Here is a 20,617-nt window from a genome sequence, read left to right on the forward strand (position 1 = left end):
CCTGTAGTATCTGCACTCTGCTGAAAACTTGTTCTCTGGTTTGCTGTAAACAGATTATCTGGTTGATCCTTCTTTGCATGTCATTTGGCTCTGCTTGACTTTCTTGTAGAAGTTTCATAACTGGCACCCCTAGTGATGAAGGAAATCTGGCCTCTAATCCGTAGACTAACTCATATGGGCTGGTCCCAATTGATCTTTTGGTGGTTAATCTGTCTGCCCATAAAGCATTTACTAGTTTCTTGTGCCAGTTCTTTTTGTTCTCTTCCAGCACTTTCTTAATGATGTTTATCAGGCTTTTGTTTGATGATTCAGCAAGACCATTTCCCTGAGGATAGTAAGCTGTAGAATGGCCCAAAGTAATATGAAATTTATGGCAAAAGTTTACCATTTTCTTGGATCTGAAGGCAGCAGCATTGTCTGTTATTATCTTGTCTGGGCAGCCAAATCTGGCCAGTATATTGTTCTCTAAGAATTGAATGATCACTGAGTCATTTGCTTGTCTGCATGGGGCAGCTTCAATCCACTTGGTAAAGTAGTCTGTTGCTGTTAGAATCCATCTGTGTTGTCCTGAAGATGAGGGGTGAATTTCTCCAATGAAATCTAAGCCCCATTGTTGAAAAGGTCTCTCTGTTGCAATGGGCCTCAAAGGAAGTGGCAGCAGCTGTCTTTTGCCTTCAAACAGCTGGCACTTGTGGCATGATGTTGTGAATTTCTTCACATCTGAGAACATGGTGGGCCAGTAATAACCGGCCCTTAATATTTTGTCCACAGTGGACTTCCAGTACAAATGTCCACCACAGTCTCCAGCATGGAATTCTTGCATAATTTTATCAGTTTCATTCTCAAGAAGACAGTGCAGCAAAATACCTTCATGGTTTTTTCAGAGTAGATTCTCATCTAACACACAAAATTTGGATGTTTTCATTTTTAGGAACCTAGACTTAGTTCTGGACAGTCCTGGGGGAGCACACAGGTTTTGTAACACATAACAGATATCAGAGTACCATGGAGATTGTTCAAAGCCTACGTTGATCTTTGGAGTCGCCAGCTCTGTTTCACTGTCCAGTTGGTTATATCTAAGGCTTGGAAATTTGCTTCTGTCATTAACTTAGCCAAACCTTGCCCTTTTATCAACTTTGTAGGCTTTATTTCAATGTCAAATTCAAGTATGTTTGCAATCCATTTTCCTCTTCTACCCTCTAAGTTTTCTTGGGTGAGAATGTCTTTGACAATAGGACTTGGTACATAAGCCACAACATGAGAGTAAAGGATATAGATCCTAAAATCTTTGATAGCTTTGATTAATGCATAGGCTTGTTTTTCCATTATTTGGTATTTCAAAGGAGCATCTCTAAGAGCTCTGCTGAAGAAGGCAATGGGCTTTTCATTCCCTTGATCATCTTTCTGCAATAAAACAGCAGCAATAGTATGCTGGGAGGCAAAAGAAAAAATAATAAAGTCTTTGTCAAACTGAGGATTAGTTAATACCGGGGTTTGGGTTAAAGCCAGTTTTATGCTTTCAAAGGCTTGCTTTGCTTCCACAGACCACTTAACTTTTGAATCTTTCTTTAGCATATTGTTTAGCAGTCTGATCAATTCTGCTAAATTTGGGATGAACCTTCTTAAAAAATTGAGTTTTCCTAAGAATCCTTGCAACTCTTTGACATTCCTAGGGTGAGGCATTTGTAGGATCGCTTGTATCCTATCTGGATCAATTCTTATGCCATCTTTTGAAATGATGTGTCCTAAAAGTTTCCCTTCTTCCAAACCAAATAAAGACTTCTTGGGGTTTAAGGAAATGCCATATTTTCTGCATGTTATGAAAATCTGTCTTAAATGTTTCAAATGTTCTTGGTCAGATTTTGAGAAGGGTGTAAGATCATCTAAGTAAATGACCAAGAAATCATGAGTTTCTTTTGCAAAAGCAATGTCCATTGCTCTTTGAAATGTTGCCCCTGCATTCTTCAATCCAAAGGGCATTTTCACATACTTGAAAGTACCCCATGGGGTAGTAAATGCAGTTTTGTCTTGATCGTCAGGGTGTACCAGGATTTGATTGAAACCTGAGAAGCCATCCAACAATGATATTCTTGAGGCTCCCACTACTCTTTGAAGGATGTGGTCCATTTTGGGTAAGGGATAGTTGTCTTTGAGTGACACTAGGTTCAAATTCCTTAAATCTACACAGAGTCTAATCTCACCGGTTTTCTTTCTTGTAGGGACCAAATTTGAAATCCACTCAGAAAACCTGATTGGTGCTATGATCCCAGCTTTGAACATTTTTTGTAATTCCTTTTCAATGGAAGGAAGAAGCACAGGATTGATTCTTCTCAATTTTTGTTTGAATGGTTTTTGATTAGGCTTGAGGGGAATGGTGTGCTGTATAACAGAGGTATCATAAGACTTCAAGTCTTCATATCCCCAGGCAAAGACATCTTGGAATTCTTTAAAGAGATCAACATATTTGGGTTTTTGGTCAGGGGGTAAAGCAGCAGATAGCTTTATTATTTTAGGCTTGTCAGTGGTACCAATGTTACATTCTTCAATTGTTGCATCTAATGGCTGCATCTTTGGTTTCCTGGAGACATCATTTGAGTCAAAAATGTCCTCTAGTGGGGTAAGGCCTGCTGGGAGGAAGTTGTCTTTGAGTTGTATGATTTCAGTTTCAATGTTACTCATCTCTTCACAGTCCATTTGTTTAATTTGTTGAATGTTTTCATTGTTGAAAATGGTTGGGCTGAGCAGTTGTTTTGCTGTCCTAAGTGACATTGGGTGAGCAGATTGTTGAAACTGTAATTGTGATTGACTTGCTCCATCAGTAATTTGAGATTGACTTGCTGTCTCAAGATCAATATTTAATCCTGTAAACTCTTGTTGCAAGGTTAAAAAGTTGTTTATTTGCCTATCATTCTCAAATACTTGCCATTCTTTGACATTGTTTGGAATAGAAGGCCTATATTTGACTTCTGCTGTGAAACAATTGTTGGGTTGTAGTGGGAATTTGAAGGTGCTGGCAAATGTTGCCAAGCTGTGAGCATGGAGATTGTGGCCCCTTGGAATCTTTGTGAGAACAAACTCGGAGAAAGTTTCTAGTATTTCAATTACAGCAGACCTGTAGGACCTTAATCTTTTGTCATTGGTGACAAAATCCCCTTTTACTTGTTGAATTACTAGATCAGAGTCCCCCATGATTGAGAGGCTATGTGCTTGTAATGATTTTGCAATCTTGAGACCTAGTAGCAGAGCTTCATATTCTGCCATGTTATTAGTGCATCTAAAGTTCAATCTATAAGCCCTGCCTTGTGCACAGGCCTTTTCTTTGTTATGTATCCATACTCCAGCTCCTGCCCCTAACTTGTTAACTGAGCCATCAAACTCTAGGACCCACAGACTATCTTGCTGGTCAGGGGATCTTAAACTCTTTTCATGGGATGGCCATGTGAGCATGAGTTGAGGTTTCTTTTTCCATTTGTCTCCTAGAATAGTTTCATCATTTGTTTGACCATCTTTTACAACTAGAGGAGGGTGAATGGGTGCTGTTGGGCTGATTGAAATTTGGCAGGTGTCACTTATTTGACCGATGTTTTGTTCCTGTATGGGTATTTCAGTCTTAATGTCATCGTTTAAAGAGCTTGTGCTGTCATTGAAGAGAATGAAGGAGTCTATGTCTGAATGGACAGCATATATTGGAAAGTTTTGAGGTTTTTCTTCACTGCTGACCATGTATTTCATGAGTGTTTCCCTATAAAGTCTCTTGGGTTGCCCAAAGACAGAGATGGTTGCATATGACATGTCTAATTGCAGGGAGCCTTGGAGCTTGGCTCCCCATGATCTTGATAGGAGCATTCCATATTTGGGTGGGATATCAGCAACAACAACATCCATTAAAATGGTTTTGTTGGGAAATTGAACCAGGGACACACATAAATCCTTAATCAGGCCCAAGCATTTTACTTGACTAGAATCAAAAGAAAACAGGTCTTTGTATGGTCTTGTTATATCCAAATTTAATCTTTCCATGACCGCTTTAGGCATGAGGTTATGAGATGCACCTGAGTCAAACATTGCATTGTGCAGTATTTTATCATGAACGTGCAAACTGACATAAAAAGGTAAAACCCCTGTGACTACTGTTTTTCCATCTACTTCTGGACCAAACAGTAATTCTGGAGTGTCATCTAGCACATTTACATCATCTTTGTTGTTGGTGAGTTGAAGGGATTTCTTGATCTGTTGCTTATATATGTCATGCTTGGCTAGCTCTAAAAGGGGAATTGCTATCTTTAACTTGCCAATCTCTGTTCCTAGGTCAAAGGGTTTATCCACCTGAATTTTAGGGTCACGGACAGCAGTCCTTTCCTTGTTCAATGAATCTCCTTGTTGGATTTCATCTTGATTTTGGAACCTGCCCCCCATGTCCATGTCTTGAGGGGTGATGTTCGGATTTGGGTGAGAGGATGATGTTGCTGTGGGCTCTTGTGGTGTGGACAGAAATTCAGTGACCTCCTCAACCACTACTTCCTTTGCAGGCAAGTTTGTTTTGTCATTAGGTTCAGTGACTGAGGCTTCTTTAGATTGTTGTTTATCCTTTACCTTTTCTGGCTGATTTGCATTCACAGTCCTACTTCTTAGTTTGTACTGCTTATGGACTTCATATACAGCAGTATCATATCCTTGCTTGAAGTCAAAGGATTCTCCTGATTGTGTTTGGAATGTTTTGTTCTCATCCTCATCATGGTCTTCTTGTGTTAGGAAAACATGGCTTTTACCATCCAGACCTATTAAATTGATCTCTGGATCTTCATTGAGCTGATTAGCCGAGGAAGTTTCTGCATAATTTTCTTGAAAAGGTGGTCTGATATCTTGGTCAGCACCTGTTTTTCCTATATTGGGGTTCTGTGTTCTCCTAAAATTTGGGTTTCTAGGAGTATTGTTTTGTGGTGCTTCCCATGATGACTTTCTTTCTACTGATTCCACTCTCTCACCTAGTCTTTTCATGCTGTTTAGTATTGCATCCAACTTCTGATCAAAGCCCGAGGGCTCTTCTTTGAAACCAACCTTCTTTTCCAGCTTTGCCCTGTTTCTTTTGGCAATTAGGTTGGCCTCTACAGTGACTGCAAGTCTTTGGGCTTCTGCAAGGGTTGGAGGGTCTCTTTCTCTCAACTGATAGGCCATATCAGAGTCAAAACCATCAGGGAAGTTATAAAGGGCTAAATCAGGAGGGGGCCTTAAGTTCTGGGGAATAGCATTGTATATGTTGTTAAACCTAGCACAATATTCCAACACCGTTTCTTGGGGACCTCTTTTAATAGTGTTATATTCACCAAGTATATGGTGTGGATCTCTCTTTTTCTCCCATCTGTTGGTAAATTCCTGGTATAGAACTTCAGAGGTTGCAATGGAATTTGCATTCAAGGATCTAAACCAAGTTCTGACATCCCCAGTTAGGCTTTGGACAAAAATTCTCATCCTGACACTATCATCATCAATTTCATAGGTCTCAAAGTGGTCTTGCATCTTTTTAGCATGCTGGATAGCTGTCAAAGGGCCATGGGAATCAAAAAATGATAGTCTGGTTTGATAATCTTGGGGTAGGGCTGGCGCATTGGCTGGAATCTGCAATGGTGCATATCTGTTAGCCATGTTTATAGGGTTAATAGGGTTGATAGGAACAAATGGGACAACTGGGATAACAGGTGTACTGGGGTTAATAGGATGGGTAACAAGTGGAGAACTGGTTGAGTGAGTATGTGCAGATGGTGAAGATGGAAAGGTAGCACTTTGAGGGGTTGAAGATGAACTAGGGGAGTTGGGTGTGGAACGGAAAAGGACTTTGCAAGGAGTGGGAATGAGGATGGGTTGGTCTGACCTTATATCTGAATCAGCAGGTTTATCCTGCTTGTGCTGTTTCCTTATGTTCTTTGGGATGATATTTGGGTTATCAACAATGATGGGTTGATCAGGGTCAGGGTGTGCCCTAGTATGCTTTGGGTTTCTTTTAGGAGCCAGCTTCTAAGTGTTCTTTCAGAACTTTATACAGAAGTTTTGTATTTACAAGGGCAAAATAAGAACTCTGGAATGACTATATATGTTTCAAGGCTAGGATAAGTTTCCCTAGTTAGCTCTTCCTTAAGACTGAGAAACAGTCCTAAGATGTCTTGGCTAGCTTCAGGCTTGATGAAAGCTTTGGAAAATAGATAGTGATTGAATAGTCCTCCCAGCGGAGTCGCCAATTATGTTAACACCCAGGTTGTTCCCTATGACTCCCAAGGGAATACGGCCGGGGTAACCACTAACCAATCTTTGGATCACTGCTTCTAGCCAAACAGTGATCAGAGAGGGCTCTCTCTTTATGATTTATATCTACAGTGATGGTGTTTTAGGCTAGGTATTGAGTACAGGTCATGTTTGTGTTTCGGTTGATGAAATTCCCTTAGACTTCAGTGATGTAGTTTTTTAGATATGTTGAATATCATTGGGCAATGGAGTCTGTGGCTTAATGTGTTTGAATCTGTGAGATGAAAGATGGAACTTACAGGGCCATTTGGGTGTTTAATAGAACAGATTTTTGTTAAAAGACTGGTAACAGGTAGCACAAACAGTGAAAGCATTTAAGAATTTTCACTATTTATCTATATGTTCCCAACAGATAGCTTTAAGAAGAGAAAACAGAAGTCTTAGGGGCAAAAGTTGAATCCCTGAGAATGACTGTTACAATAAAAACACAGTTTTGAATTGCAGCAATTAAGAATTACAATTCTGTTACTGTATATGAGGAAAACATATATAATAGCTCAGTTTGAGTCCAGGGTAAACATGGTTAAATCCTGGTACTATCCTTTCACCTTGCTATCAAGTGTACAACATTAGAACGACAAAGAGAACAAAAGACTCAAAACAGACACAACAAGAGATTTGAGAATACTTATAGTTTTATGCAACACCCATGGAATCCTGTAACATGCATCCTTCACCACAAGACATCAAATACACCAAACTTCTGGAAGTTCCATTCCTCCTTTGTATTAATTCTCTGAAAATATTACAGCAGATGGAAGTTATCCAAGAGAAAATTCCAGCAACCCCTTCAGCATCTGTGAAGGGTCTATATATACTAGCGGTGGTCTACAGAAATATCTGAGTTCTGCGTTATCTCAGTCTTTACATTCTCACCAACTCTTTAAGATATTATGTCGAAAATTTATTACACATTTAATACACAGTACAGGCATTTTAATGCTCTGTCAGAAGATATTTAGCTTTATAAGAATAGCTAAGTCGGTCTGAATATTTGGAGTTAATGCATAGAAAACCCGACTGTAGGCTGGTACACTATGTCTCGGACCTGTCAGCTGTATCTTTGACTGGTCTGGCTGAGTTGGCTCAGCCTCTGCTTTTTCCTGTAAATTTTAATTCCCAAAATTGCCACTGCATGTATCTGCCTTTTTCCTTCTGCGCTATTGGTTCTGGCCTGTCAAAATTGTCTGGGTCAAATGCCTCCAGACATCCTGTGTGGGCAGTTGATGTGCCAAAATTGCCCCTAGAGTCTCATCTGCTTCTGTGAACTTGAAGAAATTGGGTGGTGTATCAAACAGATGCTCTATCTCATTCATGAGAAAAAACAGGTTCTCCACTCTGTCATACATCATTTGCCCTGTGGCTGGCCCTGTGTCCTTTGAAGTGCTGGGAGGTTTTGCAATCTCTGCTACTGCATGTGCATCAATTCTCTTGTTATAGTTGTCCAGGGTGAGCAGTCTTCCCACGCTGCTCAAAATGTTGGGGAGGCCTCTGTTCTGCAGTGTTACAAACTTCTCCAGGAACCTGTTAATTTCTGTCTGCATGTCCTGTGTCCTTCTTTCCAAGGTTCCAATCAAGTTTCTCAATGTAACAACTCTCTTGGCTATGGCAATTGTTTCTGTCCTGTTGTTGATTCCCATGCTAGCCAATTGAGTGCTGGTTTTGTAATTCAGGATATTGATCATCATGGTAGCTGCTTCTGGCATGTGCCCAAGGCTTGCCCTTGCTCTCTGTATTTCCTTGTTTGCTTTGGTGATGAGCACCATTTGTTCATCCATGGTTTCAATGTATTGCCACTGTTTGGCAATGGATCTCCCAATGTTGCTCCACAACACTGCTTTCATATCAGCTGTCACCCTTTCCAGTGCAAGCTCTTTTTCCAGCTCAGCAATCCTTCTCTTAAGGGTTTTCACTTCTCTCTCCTTGGCTGCCTCATTTTGTTTGCTTTTATCAAATTTCTCATTAACATTAGCCAAGTTCTGTTTGAGCCCATCCAGTTCTTTCATTTGAGCTTCCATAGCTCGGATCTCTGCTTGCAGCTTTTGCATGTCTAGACTAGCAGCCTGTTCTGATGTTGTAGTTGTTGCTGCTGTGGATGGCGCTGTAGTTGGTGCTGTAGCTTCTGTTTGCTGAGGAGGAGGATCAGTCTTTGGAGGGACTTCCTCAAGATTTATTATCACAGGAGGAGGCTGGGAGGATTGACCTTCCCCTTTCTGTTTCATGGCTTCTTGTAGTGCTGCCTTTGCAGCTTCAGTTTGTCCTAGCTGGTCTTGAGTCCTAACCAGCTCTTTGTATAAGGATACCAGCAGGTCTGTGGTATCTTTTTCTTGCCGTTGCTGGGCAACTTCATCTGTTTGTGGATGGATGGTAGCCGGGAGTTTGATTTTCTTTCTTAGGGCTGCCATGTCTGCATCCCTTATTTTCAGCAGTTCTTGGATGCCTTTGACATCCTTGGGATCATGTCCTATCTCTATGATTACCTCCTCCAAGGATTTGATCCTGTTGTCCTTGGCTTGTGAGGATGCTCGTTCCAATTCTAGCTGGGATGATGTATTGTCTAGGCTGCTCTTTAACTTGTAATTTTCCAGTGTCTCATCTGCCAGGGAGGCATACACCATTTCACCCGTTTGTTTGTGTAACTCTATCTTATCCATGGGGTGAATATCTTTAGCCAGAACCTCCATGTTGGTTCTTAAATAGTCTGAGGTGGACTGAGGATGTAGAGTTGTGGGCATAAAATGGCTCATTATCATTTTGCCCTCACTCACATCGAAAGCAGACATTAGTCTCTGCTGGTTGCTGGGAGCTAGTTTTAACAAGTGATCATAGAGTTGCACTTTTATGGGATCACTCCTTCTCTTGATTTCTATGAACTGCTGCTTTATACTTGAGTGCCCCTCTCTATGCCGGCCAGAAGAGCTGACCTCTCCTCCCATTGTCATATCTGGTCCTCTTTGAGATGAGCTGGCCGAGAGTTCTCCACTGGGTGGGCCCATGCCCATGGCCTGCCTTACTGCTACGTCCTCCTCTTGGGAGTCATTCAATCTTTGTCTCTTCTCTCCTCTGATAAAGGATGAAGTCTGGGGAGTCTCTCTCTCTCTCTTTCTGGTTAAGTCCTCCTTCTGAGGTGTTTGGAGGACTGAGCTGTCCACATTGATGTCTGTCCTTGGAGACAACTCTGTTTGGGGCTGCTGTTCTGTAGATCCGGGCAAATCTGTCTCTTTACTTTGCTGTAATGGCTGCTGCCCACTAGTTTGTGGTTTATCTTGTTGCTGCCCCAACTCCCGCTCTTCCATTTCTTCTTGCTGCTGTAGCAAGGTGTCAACCTGTTCTTCTGTTAATATAGGTGGTTGTTCCACCTGTTTGCCTTTGTCCTTGCTTGCTGCTTGAGTTGTCTGCTTGGCAGTTCGCTGTTGTGTTGCTGGTGTTGTGGTGGCTGCCCCAATTTGCCTCCTGTAGGAAATAGGCACCTGTCCACAAGTTTCCAAGTCAGCTTGTTTTTGGACATTTCTAGCCTCTTGCTCAAGTATTTCTTCATTAGTCATTTGCTCTACTAATGTGCCCTCTTCCCAATCTGGTGCATTTGCATATTTTTCAATTTCAGGTAATCTGGCATGAGCATAGTTGCCTAACTTATACCTGATCCTCCTGAGGGAAATAGAGTGGTTAGGGTCATATGGAATCCACTCAAAACTAGTTTTCAACTGGAGTCCTTCCAGGATCCTGTCTGCCTCTTTCCAGCCTTCTTCCTTCCTGTTGTATAAGAAGGGACCTAGCTGATTTCTCACTTTCAACTGTGATTTCTTGTTTTTACTCTGAAAGTGTAGGTAATCTGAGTTCCCAAATTGCCTGAAATATTCTAAGGCAAACAGTCTCATGGGAACGTACCTTGGCAGCCTAAATGGATTTAATTCACATCCATACACCCTAATGACTGTGTGATTCTGGTAGAAGTACCAGTTGCCGATGTTATAAAGCTTGTTCAAATGAAGAATTCTTTTCATGTCATCGGTCAGTCTAGGAGGAGGGGCACCTTGCAGCACTGTTAGGGCTGGATGGACAAATAAATCAATAAACTCACAGTATGTATAAGGTGATACTGAGGTACGATGGAACACAGGGGTCCAAAAAACAACTGATCTTGGGATTCCTTGGGCATTGAGTGGCCTCAAAGGGACAGAGAAGGTAGCTGGCTGGTTGAACAAGAACAGATGGTATATGTAGGAGGTGTATCTGAACAGCCTCTCCCTCTTCAAGTTCATGAACTGGTTATGAATCTTCTCAGCTATATAAGTTGCATAATCATAGTGGATAGCTGGAGGCTTACCGGGGCAAATATGGACAGCATTGCCAATATGCAGTCATCTACATCTTCTAGTCCTCTGAATCCTAGGACATAGCCAATCAAGTCCACCATCATCCTGCCCAACTCATTCAGGTATTGGTAACCAATGGGAGGGGTTCTGACTGCTTCAGAGCTAGGTGTAACAAATAGCTGGTTAATCTTCACAATCTGGTCATTAGACAGGTTGTTTCCTCTCCTTATCAAATCTTGCATGGATAGAGGGGTCAGTTTCTTGGCTGTATGGAAATGCAGCATCTGATTTATACTCTCTGGAGTGATCTGAAACAGGACCAGGCCTGTGAGGCTAATAACTGCCCTTTGGCTGGGGTCATAGCACTCTTGGCAACTGTAGATGAGCTCTGGCATTGGATTGACTTGGGGAAGGTTGTATATGGGCAAATTTGATTCCCAAATCCCCAGGATATCTGCTCCACTCATGTGCTGGGCTCTCAGTTCATTAAACATTAGGATATTATACTTAGTTCCCATAGGGAACCAGTCCAGCATCTGGTAATCCATGTCTCCCAGGGCTTGCCATGCTAATTCTTGGTGGGGAGCATTGATAGGCTTAATATTGAGAGCAATGGGAGTTTCCATAGCTTGTGAAGGGATAAACTGTTGCAATTTGACAAGTGAGTTGGCAAAGACAGACTGCAGATTGCCCTCTGTGGTAAAAACTTGATTTTCTGAACTGTCAGAGGGGAATTTACCAGCTAGAAATTGAAATACTGCTGGTAATTGGTTACAGAGACTCTTTTGGGGCCCAAGTGAGCTTCTGGTAGTAGTTCGGAGGTATTTTAGCAATGAATTTGCCGGGGAAACGCAGAGCTGAGGGGTTTTTAGGTGAATTGCAGCTTATTATGGCTCTGCAGGGAATTTTTGGACTTCACAGAGACAATGGTGGAGGTATAACCCGGTTCTAGCGGTGAAAAAATCTGTTTTACGGTCCTATTATGCCTGTGAGCAGTTTAGAGCAGAATGCAGGTCGAATGGAGGGCAGGGTAGGGTAAATACCTGTAACTTGACGTGCAGAAGTCGTGATAAGGTGTACTGCAGTTGCTGGAGTGGTCGCCTTTGTTGAATTTACAGGTTGGCGGAAATCCGGGCAGAAACGGTTAAACAGAGAGTTCAGCAGACAATAACAGTGAAATGGTAAAAAATGCGTGAAATTTGGTTAATATGAGATTTTTACCCATTTGGCGCTTTTATAGGATGACGTCAGCGTGACGTCATTGGTGGGTCACGGTGATGTGACGTCAGCTGACGTCATCGGGGTAGACGTGGCAGCAGACGACCGGTCAAAGGGCGGTGAGGTGGCAGTCCAGTCAGCGGTGAGCTGGACGTGGCAGAACGGTCAATAGCGGACGGGCGGAGGTTAAGCCGTGAAGGTTACGGTTAAGGCTCTAACCGTCACGGTCTCTCGGGGCGGTTAGAGTACGGCGCCCAGGGTGTCAGAGGGAGCTCCGAGACGGTCTAACGGGCGACGCGTGGCAGAGGCATGACGAGGCGCAACGTCATGTTCTCGGGAGTTAACGCGCGGACGTGGACGGCGTTCCGATATTGTGGTGGGCCGTCGGATCTGGAGGGCTTGATCCGACGGCTGGCGGAGGTGTAAGGTGCACGGCGGATAGTGCGGCGGAAAATATTAACGTTTATGGGTTTTGGCATAGTTTTTCAAATGTTTTTTCTGCCCACCCGCGCTTGCCTTTGGGAATGTGCCGAAAGCGGGATTTGATTTTTTGTAAGGTTTGCAGAGGGTTTGAGGGCTAGAGGGGTTTAGAGAGGGGTTTATACCCATGCAAAGGTATTTTTTGAGGGGAAATGATCTGCAGCAAAGGGAGAGTATCGGAGATAGGTTCACCATGGTGGCCAGATGCCACTATGATCCCTCTTTGCAGATTTCTCGGCTATTATGCCTAGGGGAGGGAATATATAACATTTAGGGCTTTATACACCTTAGTGTTATTACTATTAGGGCAAGGGATAGAATAAGGGAGTTAAATAATAGAGTTAGGAGTTAGTATGAGGGAAGGAGAGGAATCTTTGAGAAAGGGGATGTTAATAATGGAGTAGGGGGGAAAAAGTGAAGTTAGTGATGCTCTCTGCTGTGAATCCATGAAATTCACCACCTTTTTGCTGATATGTCCATTGCCTTGGCAAAATATCTTTGACAACTATGTAATGGTGAACCTGTCCTTTCTGCAACCACAACTGCTTACCCAACTATTTCACCTAACATTTTTTAGTTTCTTCTTGGAGGGGCACTTAGACTTGCAACCCTCAATTGCCTTTTCTTTTCTTTGGCTTTTTCCTTTTTTACTCTATCTGCTTCTACCCTTATCTCTTCCAAGGTCCCAGATTAGGCTTTTGGGAACCTTTGTTTCTCTACCTGAACTACTTGTCTGCCAAGATTAAGCTGTTTGGACAGACTTCTTTCTCTATTCTACAACTCAAAATTGAAACATGGCATGATCCAGATTAGACTGTTGAATCATCCACAAAAAATGTAATAAGGTCCTCAATATCTGAAGTAATTTCACACACCTCTGATTACCTGGAAATATGGGCTCTTTGTGCTAACAAAGCAGAGCATATTTGGATTTTCAATAATCAATCATGAAATATGAAACCTATTACTATAGGTATCCAACACAAATAACTCCTAGTTCAAAACAACCCAAAATATATAACAATTGACCTATTTAGTATTAATCTTCACATCCTCTTACATTAATATTTGCTTAAGTTTAAGTTTTGTATCAATTCTTACTTTAAGTTTGAAGGAAATCAAACCTATAGTATGGAAAATTGTAATGTAGTAGGAAAATCACAATTTATTATGAAATACATAAAATTGTTTTATTTTTGTTATCTTTAAAATAAATATTAATATTTTGTCAAGTGGATATACAAAGTTAAAAGAAAATCAAAATTCTAAGTTTCAATTATGTTGAATTTCCACGATCTTGGGTCTAGGTTAGAGCCTATTTGATCAAATGCCACATTTAAGTTTTTCAACCAAATACGAAAGAGAGGCTTCAAGCCATTTACTTACCCTTGATAAGGTTACTGCCAATGGATCAGATGGATTCTGTTACAAACCTGTCAACCTATTAGGAGACAAAAGCATTCAAAATCAGTCCTTGAGTGCATGTTACAGGTATGCAGTGGCAGTTAACTGCTAGATACAAATGCTCCTATGGACTCTTCCAGATTTTTTTTTATTTTCTTTTGAAAGTCTGAAGGCTACTCACCTAGTTCTCTCGGTTGGCTCTTAAGAGTCATTAAATATTTGCTATTTGACATTCAAAGAAGCTTCCTGCTTCCTCGAAGTCAAGGACATCCTAAAGAAACCAAAGGTGTGCAGGACAAGCATGAACACCAAATGTGACTTATATCGTCTCCACAGTAAAACAAAATATATTATATAGCCGAAACAAGCAGAACTCATGCGTATTCAACCTAAGACTTGTTGTTCTTACAATGGGTCAGTATTCAAAGCAGAAAATACCAAGCTCACACAACAATTTTGTAACTTATCATTTAATAAATCATCCCTGAAAGCATGCTAAAAAATCAATACTTGATGATCATTCAGCATATCAAGAACACCAAAGCAAGCTGAGATGGACAGAAAAAGAAAAGATACAAGCTTTCCATTTATACCCGGTCAAGGAATCCAGGAAAAAAGGAAAAGGAAATATAATTGCACCATGGTGCACTCATTAAATCCAACCATAAAAGGAAAGAACCTAGAATTATGGCGAGAAAGCATACACCAACACATTCTACATTACATCACTGATAAATAAAGCACAAACAAAATTTTTGGAATTATTTGGGAATTATGTTTTAAATAAAAAATCCAAGATTTAACTGGAAGGCCCTGGAGACAATTACCGTCAACTTTCCCAAAAGGCATTCCAGATTTATGCCAACTTTGGAGCAATCACTTGATGGGCCAGAAAGTAGCTGAATAATCCCAGTCAATTCTGGCAAGTTATCTTTTGAAAATGCGACCGTGTGCGACATCACCAAATGTAACTCCAAAGCAATACTACAATTGCATGCAATGCCACAACGAGGGCACTTGTAAGTCTGGTCAGCAAATCTTGCTACCTTGAAACCACGACTCATGCACCGTTCATGGGTTCATCGTGAGTCTCTTTTTGTTTCAGAATACAGGGACTTGGTTTATTTGCTTAATTATTTATGATTAAAATGACACAGGGTTTGAATGAATAAATAAATGCTCGGTGATACCAAATGCTACCTCGAAACCACGACTCATGCATCGTTCATGGGTTCGACGTGTTGAACGTGCCTGGTTTTCGCCTGGTTGGTGTAGGTGGTGAGCTGAAGAGCGTCGGAGTGAGTTTTTCCGTTGTGCTGGTGAGCTGCAGGCGCGAATCAGCCCGTTCTGTGAGTTTTCGGAGTGTTCTGGTGACCTGGTGAACTGCAGGGGAGGGAGCTGCAGGGGAGGGAACTGCGGAGTGCCAGGTCGAATTAGTTAGGAGCAGCCCGCGGAAAAACCGAAATTCGAATTGAAATTTCGGAATTAACTCACGGCGGCAGATGCAGTTAATGCGGGAGGTGGCGGAGCTGGCGGTGGCGGAGCTTGCGGTGCCGGAGGTGGGCGGAGCTCGCGTAGGGTGGCGGAGGGCAGAGGAATTGTCCGGTGGCCGGAGCCGGAGGTTTTTCCGGGCGGCACCGGAAACCGGACAATTCCTCCGCCTCATTAGACTACTCCTATTTAAAGTGAATATATTTAATATTAAATGATTTTACATATTATTGATAAAATCAATCATCTGTTCGTTATATTTTATTTGGCCGCACACGACTGAAACCAGCCTGCAAGCCTGGAAATTAACGTCCTGCAAGACGTATTTTAAGTTTCAGCATGTATTTTACGGTTGGTGAAAATTTTTGCACGTCAATTGTGATGTCTAAAATATATTGGGGTCCCGTCATTCTGACGTTTAATTAAAAATCTAAACCGTAAAAATCTATTGTACTAATCCCCAAAATTATTTATTATAACTAAGGTTGAGTTTATAAATACCAGAATTTACTAATCCCCAAAATTATTATTTATTTATTATTTATGACATAATTTAATGACCTATTTACTAGCATTGGATTTCACTCCCTTGCGAAACAACTATAGAATTTACCAGGGTCCAAATACCACTTTGGCCTTTAGAATTTACGAGGGTCCAGTTTAGAATTTACTAGGGTCCAATTACCACTTTCACATTTAGAATTTACCATGGTCCAGTTACCACTTCTTTCGCATCTAACCATATGTGGTTTGATGAATTATGTGTTTTATGGTCTTACATTTTCCTCTGTCATTTCTCTTTCTTTCTAATTGGGAAAAGCAATAACATCCCTTCAATCTTTTAATTTACCCTACTTCACTGAATTTGTTTTTACCCTATTGCTGTGTTGAGTGTTGAATTTGTTAGCCTATCAGCCTATAAGGTAAGTACTCTTTATTTAATTATGCCATTAGTTTATTGTAAAACTTGAAAAATACTTACAAGTTATGTAAAATTTTCTATGGTATACAACCCGGGGAAATTTTGAAGTAAATTAAGGCGTGGTTGCTTTTGATTTTGTTTTTATCCTACTGCAGTGTTGAATTTGTTAGCCTCTGAATATGGCATGCTTTCTGGTTCAAAAGTGCTAGCCTATGAGATATGTACTCTTTATTTACTTATGTCATAAGTTTATTATAAAACCTGAAAAATACTTAAAAGTTATGTAAAATTTGATATGGTATACAACCCTTCACCAAATTTTGAAGTAAATTAAGTCATGGTTGTTTTTGAATTCGTTTTTATCCAAAGTAAATTAAGGGGTGGTTGCTTTTGAATTTGTTTTTACTCTACTGGAGTGTTGAATTTGTTAGCCTCTGAATATGGCATGCTTTCTTGTTCAAAACTGCTAGACTGGTGGCATTAGCGTATGAGGTATGTACTCTTTATTTATTGTAAAACCTGAAAAATACTTACAAGTTATGTTAAATTTGATGTGGTATACAGTCCCTGAGGAAATTTTGAAGTAAATTAAGGTGTGGTTGATTTATTTACTTATGTAGTTAGTTATTGTAAAATCTGAAAGATACTTACAAGTTATATGTACATTTTGATATGGTATACAACCCTTCACGAAATTTTGAAGTAAATTAAGGCCTGATTTCTTCCAATCAGTTTGGGGAGTAGCTCAAACTCAGGTTGGTAGCGATAAACCCTCAAATTCAAGAAAAAAAAGTGTGTATTTTATTTTTTGTATTCTAATCTATTATGTGTTTTATGGTTTTATGTTATTTGGTATTTTGAATTTTCAAAATTGCACTGGATAAGCCGTTTAATGTTATTTGGTAGTTTTGTGGAATGGGAAGTTGAAGATTTTGAATTTACAGGAGCTAAAATTTATAGGGGGTGACTTCAAAATTGAAATTTGAAACCATTCATTATCATTCATCATCTTATAATGTGATTTGAAATTTCTATCTGAAAGCTTATCTTTTCAATATTTACAAGGACGTGAATTCAAAATTGAAACCATTCATTATCTTTCATCATCTTATAAAGTAATCTTAAATTCCTATCTAAAAGCTTATCATTTCTGTGATTTTAAGATTCTAAAAACATTCTGCAAGAATATTAATTTATTTATTATCTCATAAAATTATATTAGTAAAATTTAGATCCGTGATCTTATAAGGGAGCTGAAAAAATTCTATCCTAAATCTTATCGTTTTTGTGACTTTAATATTTTGAAAACGTTCGCCATGAATATTAATTTTATTTATTAACTCATAAAATTGTATTAATAAAATTTAGAACTGCGAGAATGTCATTTCAAATTTTCATGTCCGGTTTTAAATAGTTTGAAATGAATATAAATTTATTTTATAATTAGATGTGATGGTATAACTTTATGTGATTATGGATTTGCATGTGAAGGCCATTGAGGTTGTTGAATTGAGTTATATATAATAGTTAAATTTTATTTAACAATTTCTTTTGTTTTAAATGCAATTGTTAATACCTTGTTTTTTAACATTTAATATTTTTTTAACAAATATTTTTTTGGGTAATGGGTTTAACAATGTTTATGCTTTTTTAGGTAATAAATAAATATCCATTATTAGAAAGTATTAACTTGGCCAATTTGTATGATTTAATGAACTTTAATTTTCATATGTATTTTTTATATAGGTGATTACAAATCTACAAATGTCTCAAAAGAGAAAACTACAAGCTACAATTGGGGAAATGTATGGATGGACAAAAGGGAAAACTTCCAAGACTCAAAACAATTTAGAAACATGTGAAGAAACCCATAATGCTGATGTGGAACAACAATTACATGAAATTTTTGGAAGTTCTTCTGATCGTGATCTAGATGAAGAAACAAATGAAGTTGAAGAAGAAGTTGCTAATAATTCAAAAATGAAAGTGCAAACAAAAAGACACTTTCGTATGGAATGGTTAGATAAGTTTCTTTGGTTGAATTATGTGAGGTTTGATGATAAAATAGCTATGAAGTGTAGTTATTGTGAGAAGTATAAGATGAATGGACCATGGGGTTTAGGTAATGGTTGCACAACATTACAACATGATGCTCTTGTTACTCATGAAAAATCATTGGTGCATAAAGATGCGCAGGCAAGATGGATAAATTCTCTAGAGGGAAAGATGAAACCAATTCCAGATCATATTAGACAGCTTGAAGATGTCAATAAGGAAAGAGTGATTTCTACAATGAAAGTAGCATATTTCATCTGTCAAGAAGATTTATCTCTTTCAAAGTATGAGAAACTTTGCAAATTTCTAATGGATGCAAAAACTCCATATATGCCAAAGTCTCAAGAGTACTCTTCATACACAAATCGTAAGTCTGCAAATGATTTTATATATTGCATATCAAAACATCTTGAACAGATTCAGATAAAAAATATGATGGAAAGCCCTTTCTTCTCATTAATGGTTGATGAAAGCACTGATCGAACCTTAGAGCAACACCTTGTTGTTTATGCAACATATTTAGACTCAAAGGGTCTTGGTCCACCTATCTCACAGTTTATGAAGCTCAATGATGTAGTGGATGGAAAAGGGAAAACAATATATGATAGTGTCAATCAATTAATAAATGTTAGAGGCCTTCAATATAAAGATTTGATAGTTGTTTCTACAGATGGAGCTTCAACAATGATTGGACATGAAAATGGTCTTGTTTCATTTTTGAAAAAGAACAATCCAAACCTTATTACAGTTCATTGTGTGGCTCATCGTGAGCCTTTAGCAGCAGCAGATGCTTCTAAGAAAATACCTGAGTTATTATATGTTGAAAAAATTGCAAACAAAGTGTATTCATGGGTTCAAAACTCCCCAAAAAGAAATAATGAACTTAATGATTTGCTTAGAGTCATGCAAATTGATGTTCTTGATGTTCTACAAATACATTCAGTGAGATGGTTATCGAGAGGGGAAGTTATTATAAGGCTTGTGAAGCTTATGCCAACAATTTTAACTTTGTGGAAAAATGAAAAAAAAACTTCATCATGGTATGATAAGGCACAGATATATTCTATCCAATATTGTTTACATATGCTTGCTGATGTTCTAGGGGAATTGAACAAGTTGAATATGACTTTTCAAGAAGAAAATGTAGACATTACAACTATTGGGTTGGCTCTTGAAGTAACTATAAGTACATTATCTAGATGGTTTTTGAGAAAAGAGACATTTGCAGAAGACACAATTTATCTTTCAAAATTTTTAAGTGATTCTCAAAATGGATACATTGATATTAAAGATGAAGGGACATTGGTAGATAGACATGAATTATGATACATCTCTATCTCAGCCATGGATATTGAATGCAATGAAGCAAGGAAACAATCTATGAAACCTTGTATTGAAGGTACACAAGAGAGTTGTCAACAACTCACAAAAGGTTATATAGAGACTCTCATAGACTCTTTAAATGAAATATTTCCAGACCTTCATCTTTTTAATGCAACAAAATTGTTCAGCCCTTGCTATTATCCAAAAGAGCATTGTAGTCGTGAGAAAATTCAGAATGTTGGCTTTTAAAGATTTTTCAACATTTGCAACATACCATATCAAGTGATGTTGGATTTGTAGCTTTATTTGATGTTAAATCTTGTAAAAGAGAGTTGCACCCTTTTGTTGATTCATTAAATCTGGCTTGTGAGGGTTTTTCTATGAAAGAAGCATGGAAAGTATTTCGTAACACAAAACAATGGCACAAAACTTATCCTAATATGATGAAATTATGGCAAGCCGTGCTCACTATTCCTGCAAGTACAGTAGATTGTGAAAGGGGATTTTCTAAGAAAAACATCATCAAGGACATCAAAAAATCAAGGCTAGGGTTGGATACACTCGATGCTTTAATGAGAATATCTTTGAATGGACCTGAATCATCTAATGTTGATTGGCATGCAATATATGAGGTATATGAGGTATGGACTGATACAAAGTCAAGAAGGATTCTTGAGCTTTGAAATTTCTTCTAGGTTATGTTAAGATATCCCTATTGAAATTTTTTTTGTAGTTTCTCTAGAAAGATTGACTTTAAATGAAGTATAATTACGATCTATTATTAAAAAACGTTTTTGTATTTTCTCTAACAAGTTTGAATTTCAATGAAATACACTATAGTTTGGAAAAATTCCACTAAATGTTTTATTTATACTACATTTGCATGGTTTTCATTGTTTAAATAGTCTCACTATAAATTTGGACTATAAATATGATAGACTACAATTCCACTATTTTTACCCACGTACAATGATGCATGGTGTCGTTAAATTTCTTTATTTTGTTTGTTGACTTCTATAATGCTAGATTTGTTTGAGTATGGTAGTGAGGTGCACAACAATAAATGACTTCTGAAAACTAACTGTTGTGTTGTATTTTTATTTTTATTTAA

This window comes from Pinus tabuliformis, chromosome Q (assembly GCF_031772625.1).
Source record: "Pinus tabuliformis cultivar Carrire ecotype Pingquan chromosome Q, CPIR1, whole genome shotgun sequence".
Lineage (NCBI taxonomy): Eukaryota > Viridiplantae > Streptophyta > Pinopsida > Pinales > Pinaceae > Pinus > Pinus tabuliformis.